Here is a 9,498-nt window from a genome sequence, read left to right as displayed (position 1 = left end):
CGCCGAGTCTGAACCCTTGCACACAGTGGATGGAGATAGAGTCCCTGCGGTACACCTGAGGGGTATTTTAGGAAAGACTGTTTGGATCAATCCCACCTCAGGCAAAGGCAAACCCATCCGTGAGATTGTCTTTGCTCAAGGACCTGGTTGCACTTGGTGGGTAATGCAAAAAGATGGGGAAACCCATTGTGTACCGCAAGGAGACCTAATCTTAGGTGAGAACGGTGCGTAGGGTTTCATTGTGTGTATATATATATATATATATATATATATATATATACATATGTATGTGTAGAGTTTAAAGAAGGTATTGATTTGGGATGATGTAGATGGTAATAGAATAAGGGGTGGATAATGTCCTGGGTTGCAGTGTATTCTATTACCATCCCCATCAGCCGTTGAAATCAGGTGGGGCAGTGTTTCCTTGCCTCCTCCCCCCAGACTATCTTGCTGTTAATGGCCCATCATTGTCCTGCCGCATGACTCATAGATAACTCCCTCTGGACTATCATCTGTTAATGAGCCCAATCAACACCTGGCCTTATGACTCATTACCCCATTGTGAGATGCTCCACCCAGAGGGAGGAACCAAGCATCCCAGCGTGGATATAAGCTGAGGTTGAAAACCAGAGAGGAGACCTTTCCACTGGATTTCCAGAGGACAGGAGCTACACAGCCACCGGACCTTCTGAGGAAGAGCAGACCCTTTTCTACAGGATCACCGCTTCAGAGGACTGCAGCCATAATTCTAGCAGACTGCTACCACCACCCTGCCTAACAGGGACTCAGGTTGTATCTTGACTCTGTCAGTTTGAACCAGTGTTTTCTTTTAGTTGTTTTTTCTTTTTTTTTCCTTTTCTTTAAACTTCCCCATTAAATTGTTATTCTGACTTGGTGCCTCCCACTGGTTTGTTTTCAAACTAGTACACCTCGTTTTTCACATCTATAATTGGGCGTGTATGCAGCTAAGGGCTAATGATACATTGTCTTGAGTTACACCAAGTGTGTTTAGTATCAGTCTGTGGTCCAGGCCGCTGGTCTTTGTGAAGTCTGGGAGTATTTTTGAGACTTGCCTCTGACTGTTTCCTAATGTTAATAGGGAGGATTGTAGGGGCTGTTTTAATTTGGTCAGGTCCCTGGTTGCCGTGGCCAATTTGTTCATCAGTATCTCTGAATCAATTCCATTTATGACTCCCAGTCCTGTTCCCAGCATGCCAGTCAGGTCTTTCTGCATTCTGCCCTTGAGGGGGGTTTGCTTTTGCAGCCAGGCTGTCCACCCTTCAAAGGATGTTTGGATATCAGAAATATTAATTTGCATTAGTAGTTCTACACACTTAAGAGGCACTTTGGATTAAACAGCAATAATTGCTGGCGTGTGTTCCTTACTACATAGGGACTAATTCAATAAATCTTTGGTTCAGGCTTAATAGGCCTAGCTATGGTATTTATCTGGAATTTGAATGAAAGCTCATTACTGTCCTGCACCCAAAGACAAACTACTTCAACGGTCTGTACTAATGTAAAATTATACCAACAATCTACTTCACTTGAATGACTACAGATTTCATGATGTTTGTCTGTAGGAATAGTTGAAACACTAATTTGGGTCGGGTTTTTTATGAGTAGTTCCGTTAATCATTCATCACCCTATTTTGATTTCTTCTCTTACAGTTCCCTGAAGTTGCCAAGTTTTTTCTTTTTGTTTTTCTCATTCTTGCTTTGAATACACTTGGTTTCTGTGCATGACCACAGTCAGTAGGTTTAAATCTTTTAAATCAGAATATTTCCCCATGAGTCTAGTAAACTGCATAAAGGCTTGGGACCATATGTTTTCTCTCCTATGAATAACTTCTCAAGGCTAAAAGCTTCTGGCTATCTTGAAAAAGTATCTGTTAACATTAGCAAATATCAATACCCCCCTTTTCTCAGAAGTTCCATAAAAATCAATTAGCCACTGCTGTCCAGGCCCATGGCCCCTTCCAATTTGACCCATTTTTGATTTGGGGGTATTTTTGGGATTAGTCTGGAGGCAAACTGCACAACAGTTTTATATAAAGCTCTAGTGATAATTTTCCCAATTAAGTAGTTATTACGGCTAGGGATGAGGTCAGTGGCTCTGACCCAGGAAGAGGTGACCGGTCCGGGGAGATGGTCCCGAAAGGAATTGCCTTCCCGAGGCCCGGTGTCTTCCCTCAGCTGCTGGCAGAGGAGCCCTTGCAGAGGCTGCCAGCTCTTTAGTGATTATCAGCTCGTGATTCCAGCTCAGCTCTGCAGGGCAGCCTCCAGGCCAAGCCAGACCAGAGAGAGACGAGAGGCTCGTGTGGCTGGTTCCGCACGAGGCAGCTTTATTGTGGGTTCCCTCCAGCAAAGGGGAGAGCCAGGGACGAGAGCTCTCCCACACTGGAGCAGAGGGCTTGCTTTTATAGGGATACAGGGGATGGGTGAAGGCCAATGGGTTACAGGGGATCTGGGATGGGTGAGGACCAATGGGTTACAAAGGATCTGCATAGGGTCTCCTAAAGGATTGTGGGTCTGTCTTTTCTCACCATGACCAAAGAAGTGGTTGCCTTTCCAGGGAGTCCTGCTGGGCGATTGTGAAATCTCTTATCTCAGCCGAGATCCCTCCAGGGCAGGGGCTGGGCATACCCCACAAGTAGTTATATAAGGCATTTGTTCCCCGATGCGTTTTCTGGTGCTCCTCTCTTACTAGTGACTATAGCAAGTGGGAGGGAATAACCAGTTTTCTTTCCACGGTGATAGCCCACCCCTATTTGTTAAATGTTCCCCCTTCATCTTTAATCAATTTTTTGTCCTTTTTGTTATATGTTGGCTTACCCGCTAGGGAAAGTTGTCCATCTGGGATCAAGGCTCCAGTTGTTACCTCACCTTTTGCTGCTTCTTTTGCCTGTCTGCCAGTTCATTTCCTTCTCCCAATTCTGAGCTCACCTTTTGATGTGCCCTTATGTGCATGATTGCTACTTTCTCAGGTAGCTGGACTGCTTCTAACAGTCACATTATTTCTTGTGCATGTTTGATGTTCTTTCTTTGCGAATTTAACAGTCCTCCTTCTTTCTAAATGGCCCTTTGTACGTGTAAAACCCCAAACACATACCTTGAGTCTGTAGAGATGTTTATTTTCTTTCCTTTTGCCATCTCTAAGGCACGGGTTAGGGCGATTCTTTCAGCCTTCTGTGCAGAGGTGTTTGTTGGCAGGGGTCCAGATTCTATCACCTCGTGGCAGGTGGTAACTGCATAGCCAGCATGCCGCTTTCCACTGATGACGTAGCTGCTCCCATCGGTAAACCAGGTTTCTGCATCGTCTAAAGGAGTATCCTTCAGGTCTAGGTGGCTGGAGTAGGGAGCTTCGATAGTCTCCAGGCAATCATGGCGTACCGGTTCCCCTTGATTTCCACTGAGAAAGGAAGCTGGGTTGACAATGTTAGTTACCACTATTTCTACATCATCTTGTTCTACCATGATGATTTGATATTTCAGGAACCTTTGTGGGGAGAGCCAGTGCCCATCTTTCACTTCCAGCACCGTGGACATCGTATGGGACCCCAGCACAGTCATTCTTTGGCCCAAGGTGAATTTGTGTGCTTCCTGGATGTTTAGCACAACTGCTGCAACAGCTCTGAGGCACCCAGGCCATCCTTTGGCTGCTGCATCTCGCTGCTTAGAGAAATAGGCAACTGCCCGTCGCTATGGGCCCAGGTCCTGTGCTAGATATTCCCAAGGCAATCCCTTGTTTCTCATGGGAAAATAGAAAGAATGGCTTACTCACGTCTGGAAGTCCTAGAGCTGGAGCTGACATGAGGGCATTCTTTAGCTGATTGAAGGCCCACATGGTCTCCTTTGTCCACTGGAGAGCTCTGCTTTCCTTTGTAATGAGTTCATATAGTGGTTTCACGAGCAGCCCATAATTGTAAATCCACAGTCTGCACCACCCTGTCATCCCCAGAAAAGTCCGTAACTCTTTCGCTGTCTGGGGTTTCGGGGTTTGGCATATCGCTTCTTTGCGATCTTGCCCCAAAGTTCGTTGCCTGGCACTGACTTCACAGCCCAGATAGATCACTTTTTGTTTCACCACCTGAGCCTTTTCTTAGATACCCTGTACCCTTGGAGTCCCAGGAAGTTTAAGAGGCTTACCGTCCAGGCTGTGCAAGCTTTTTCTGTTCGGGTAGCTATTAAAAGGTCATCCATGTACTGCAATAGATTCCCTTCTCCTGGTGGGGCTTCCCAGGACTCTACATCTTTTGCAAGTTGTTCTCCAAACAGGGTGGGACTGTTCTTAAATCTTGAGGCAACACCGTCCATGTGAGCTGAGTTTTGCGCCCACTCTTAGGGCTTTCCTATGCAAATGCAAAAATTTTCTGGCTGGCTTCATGGAGAGGGAGGCAAAAGAAGGCATCCTTTAAATCTAAAATGATAAACCAAGTTAGGTCTGGTGTTAGGCATGTTAACAGAGTGTAAGGATTCGCTACCACAGGATAGAGATCTTCAGTTATCTTGTTAACAGCCCGTAAATCCTGTACCACTCGGTAGGACCCATCAGGTTTGCAGACAGGCAGGATAGGAGTGTTAAAATCAGACTGGCAGTCTTTTAACAGTCCTAACTGTAAGAATTTTTCAATTATTGGGCTAATTCTTTCTCTGTCTTCCTTTTTGAGGAGTTATTGTTTAATTCTAACTGGTTGTTTTCCCTCTTCTTTGACTTGAGGATTTATGAGTTTTATAAATGAATAGAATAGCTGTTGAATTCTGGAATCTCCTATAAACACAACATGTTTGTCTACGAGGCAATTTTTGGCTTTACTACTTTTATACTTACGCATCATACAACTGTGAGGTTGCCATACTTTTTCTCTAAGAAATCTGTTACTGGACAGAAGATACTAATATGTATCACCACTTCTAAAATATTATATTAAGATTAGAATTCAGACACATGAAATGTAAAACATAAATTGCCTTCATCACATTCTGCACCCCCCATCTGAGATTGCAGAATGTGTTATAAATAGGAGGAGTGAGGCAAAGCTAAAATACCTTCTTAAGACATATGGCATGAGATTCAACAGCACTTTAGTTTGAGAGCTGGTAGAAGGCTTTTCTGTGTTTTATTCATGTCCTATCTGCAGTCTATGGCTATTCCTCTTGGTTTAGGAAGGGGGATCCAATCATTTCTCATGCAGCATTTGCTTGTGTTTTGTCAAGATTCTTTAATTCACTAATTAAGAAAATCTAAAAAATTTAGCCAGGTTATAATAATTTTGAAGCCTTCTGAGGCAGAGCTGGGAAGGTTCGTCCCTATTTGTAGGATTTCAAATATGTATAAATTTTTATACCAACTCTCTGGATAATATTGGTTGAGACAAATTATACATCTATAAGACTTTAGCTACAACATTTTTCAGTAAAAAGACAAAACAAGTTAGACAAAAATTAAACTCAACAATATGTAGAATGCTTTAACTACTATTTGATCTCCCACCAAGTCACTTGCAATGAAAACACAAACAAATTACAAACATTAACAAACTCACAATGCAAGCAATTATGATGACACTTTAAATTTAATTGGTTTTCATACAGTTCTATGTCCTGTGTTGGTAGATTCCTGTAAAAGAAAAGTGAAAATTTGGCCCACTAGACTGATTATTAAAAAGTAAAGCCTTTTGGGGCTAACACAAAGTGACAATGAAGCAGTGGTTATCACATTTAGGCATGATTTTGCTGCTTGCAGTTTCCTTGCTCTCAAACTGCTTTATTTTCGATGCAGGGATATTTGACATTCTTAGAAAGGAGAAAAGAAACAAACCTCCTTGAAAAAAAATGAAAAATATGTCTGAGTGAAGCAAGTTGTTAATTGCATTAACTTATTCAAGTGGTGTTTTGGTTTTATTCTATGAAGTGCTTGTTGCACCACTTCTGTTGTTTCCTACAGGTTTTCAGTGGGCTTTCCTCCAATTGATTCTTCAGCGGAGAGAGTGAGACTGCTTTTAAAAGTTTTGCAAGAGTTGCGGTCTGTGAATCAGGCATTTGATTTGCTTTTTCTCTTTTTTATTTTTTTTTCCTTCACTGGCCACTCAGGACAGGCATTTTCTCTTAAAGTTTCTCTAAAGCCCCCACAGATGAGGCTGCATGACAAATACCTAGGCCTGCATAGGCACACCACCATCTCTACAAGGCTGTAGCTGCAGAATTGGCTTCAAGATTAGAATCTGCCAATTCTAGTTCTCCACAATAAACCACAGACTGGTGGGGGGGTTCCCCACAAGACAGGAGCCCCAGATTGGCCTCAGGACTGAAACCTGCCAATTTTGGCTTTTCACAACAAAACACAAAAGGCACAGGGGCACAGGTCCCCTCCAAACAGGAGCCTTTCAACTCTGCACAAGCACCATGTAACAGAAGCCTTACAGCTCTGCACAAAACGCCAAGCAGAAAAGGGAACTAAACACCCAAATCTATTAACCACAATGTCCACAATTCTTACAACTTCTGCCATCACCTTTGCCTTTGTTTTTGCCTTTTCTTCTGCCTTTTCTTCATCTCTTCTTTTCTAACCAGTTCATCTCAAATTTCTCACTATTCTCTGCTACTCTCCCCTCGCTCTAACATTATGTACACCTTCATTTTCTGCCAAGTTCTTTTATTCTTGCTCTTTCTAGTCTGATACCAAGCTCTCTCCTCTGGCAGCTTGGACACCACCCACTCTGTATACTGTATAAGCCCCTCTTTATAAATTCTCTTATGCTTTCTGCCAGGCCTGCTTCGCTGCCACTTAAAATCTTCTTCAAAAGCCTTTACTAGTTCCTCCCAATCATTTTCTAGCACACTACTATTTTCATGAACGTGATGCTCTTTGCCACACAAAAGTTTTAAAACAAAATGTTCCTTGCTTTCTCAGCACTCCGGGCACAGATCTCTGTTTGCTAAATAAATAGAATCATAGTATCTCCAGCTTCTACAGAATCCGCACTGAGCTAAAACCCACAGCCGGTGTGGGGCTGGAATCTTCTTATGCCCACACACAAAGCATCACTCATGCACGTAGGACAAATGAATGGAAAGAGTCGGGGGCTATACTCCTACCATATAACTACTGTGGGATGGGGGTAACGACCTCCCTCCCTGCTTAGCCACTGTTGTTTCTATCTCTTTCTCCTAGTTTTATCTCACTTCTACCCAAACCTTTCTTCACACTCTCTCACAGTTCTTTCCCAGTTTTCTTCCCAAACTTCCCAAACCTCAGGTACCAAATGCAACTTCCCACACACAAACATTAAAATCTCAGGCTCAAAATCAACTTCATTAGAGTGCCTCTGATAACACTGAAAGCATAAGTGCTGCTGCCTGGCAGAAGGTACCACCTCTTCTTACAAATTTTACACTGTGTTTTACCCACGCAACATGCCACCCTCTTGCTGAACGAAAAATTCTAATGCATCCACAAAAACAAGTTATTCCATGTATTCTTTCAAAACCTAAATCTTCTGCCGCTGGTTGTTCCCAATCTAAAGCTACTAATCTTCCTGCAGAGGTTCTGTATATTCTCTTTAAAGGAATTTGGTCACCTCTTCTCTCTATCCAATGTTCTATCGGATTTACAAATTTCCAAGAATCAAGACCAAACTACTGAGGGGAAGGGGTTCTTCTAACCTCTCGCCTAGCCACAATTCTAATTCTATTAGCACAAAAATCAGTAATCTAGCACAGCTCCAAACAAATGCTTAAATACTACTTACTCAAACAACACACGACAACATACACATAAAAGCAGTCCAACAACAACCAATATCCACACAGACATATAAGCGACCCAACAACATTCAAACCAGCTACTAGTAGCTAAAATATTCATAACACTCACTTTTAATAACCTCAGGGTCCCGCTTATTTATTTTCCTCAATACAATCATCAAGTTCTGGCAGAAGCCCCCTTTTTGGAATCACCCGATCCGCTCTCAGGATCACCGGCAGCCGCTCTGTCAGTCAGTGACTCCCCCTTGCCGGCTCCGGTTGCTTGCAAGCCCCACCTTTACCCTCACAGGGACTACGCTGTGTGCGGGACGTCTCCTCGCGGCTTACCAGCAGCCCTGGCCACGCGTACGACTTACAGACACCCTAAATCATACCAGTCATACCAGTCATACCCTTTATCCACAGTCCCAGCAGGTTGCTGTCTGCCCCCGCAGTGAGCGAGCCAAGAGGCAGAGTTCCTCCAGGAAAGCCCTGGGGCGCGCCTAGGATGTCCGCTCCTCAGCCGATCCTGCAGCCGGACAGAGTTCCTCCTATCTGGCTCGCCAAAATGATACACGGAAAAGACTCCACTAAGTAGTAAAGTAGGTGTGTTTATTCCAGCGCTGGGACACATGGGCGATAGCTCCTCCAAAGTCCTGCGTGCCGACAGCTCCATTCAGCTTGGCGTATATCAGGTTACAAACTTATTCACTAAATTTCCCAATACACCTATACATATTCATTACCTGGCCCTGCCCAGCCTCGCCTCGTATTACAATGAGCCCAAAAGTCATTTACATCCGCGTTGAGCTTGCACAGTGTCGTCTGGTGGTCGTGGGCAGGGGTCTCCGGGATGAAGAGTCTTTATCCTTCTGAACTCTTCACCTTGCTTCCCTGCACATGCTCTTTATGTCCCTGGCCCAAGTCCAAACTTCAAGGCTGGTTTAAGTTAGTTTTAGGTTGAAAACAGGATCTTTGGTCAAGATTCCTTCCCTTTATCAATACTCTTCTATCTTCTCATCCTGCTTTGGTAGGCACAATAAGTGTTGAGCAAGCTGTATGTGTTGTTTTTAACAAACAGCTTCTTAGCAAATCATTTAACCTCTGCTTCCCCCTCCTCCCCTGATTCAATTAGGTTTTTACTTTGATGGCACACAACCAAGGAAAATATGATACTGGTTTTAGTACCTAGAATTCACCTTCAATTAGTATTTAGCTGAAATTCAAGATGATGTTTCTACAGAAAAAAGATGAACCACAGTACCATAAGACACTTGTGGTGAAGGAAGAATTTATGTAAACCAGGTTTTCTTTACAAGTGATTATTCTTGTTTAAAAATACATGGACAGCAGGAACTACTTATGCTTTCTTTCAATAGGACAGTATCTGGAGGGGTGACTGACAAGCTTTAGCTGCAGCGATGGGAGTGTATAAAACCTTTTTTAAAAGGTTTATCTCTGTCTAGAATAAGAACTGGTTAGTGGCATTCCTATTTAAAAGTTTAAAAGGAATGTGTGGCTTGGCTTCAAGTAGTTTAATGAAGTTCACCTCCCACTGCAGAAGCATCTTCCATATTTGTTAAGGTCAGGAAAACCCATTTTGGTAGTTTCACAAAACCTCATTCACCAAGTAATTTCTGAACTGTGGCAGTGACTGGTGCTTTGGCCAGGGAATGTGTCTTATAGAGATCATCAGCCTTCATTTTTAAATAGACAACCTGCCATATATCTTGGAAACCCTTAGCAGTATTT

The sequence above is a fragment of the Coloeus monedula genome (genome assembly GCF_965178545.1).
Source record: "Coloeus monedula genome assembly, chromosome: 16".
Classification (NCBI taxonomy): Eukaryota; Metazoa; Chordata; class Aves; order Passeriformes; family Corvidae; genus Coloeus; species Coloeus monedula.
The sequence above is the reverse complement of the archived record's forward strand: the minus strand, read 5'-3'. Positions refer to the sequence as shown.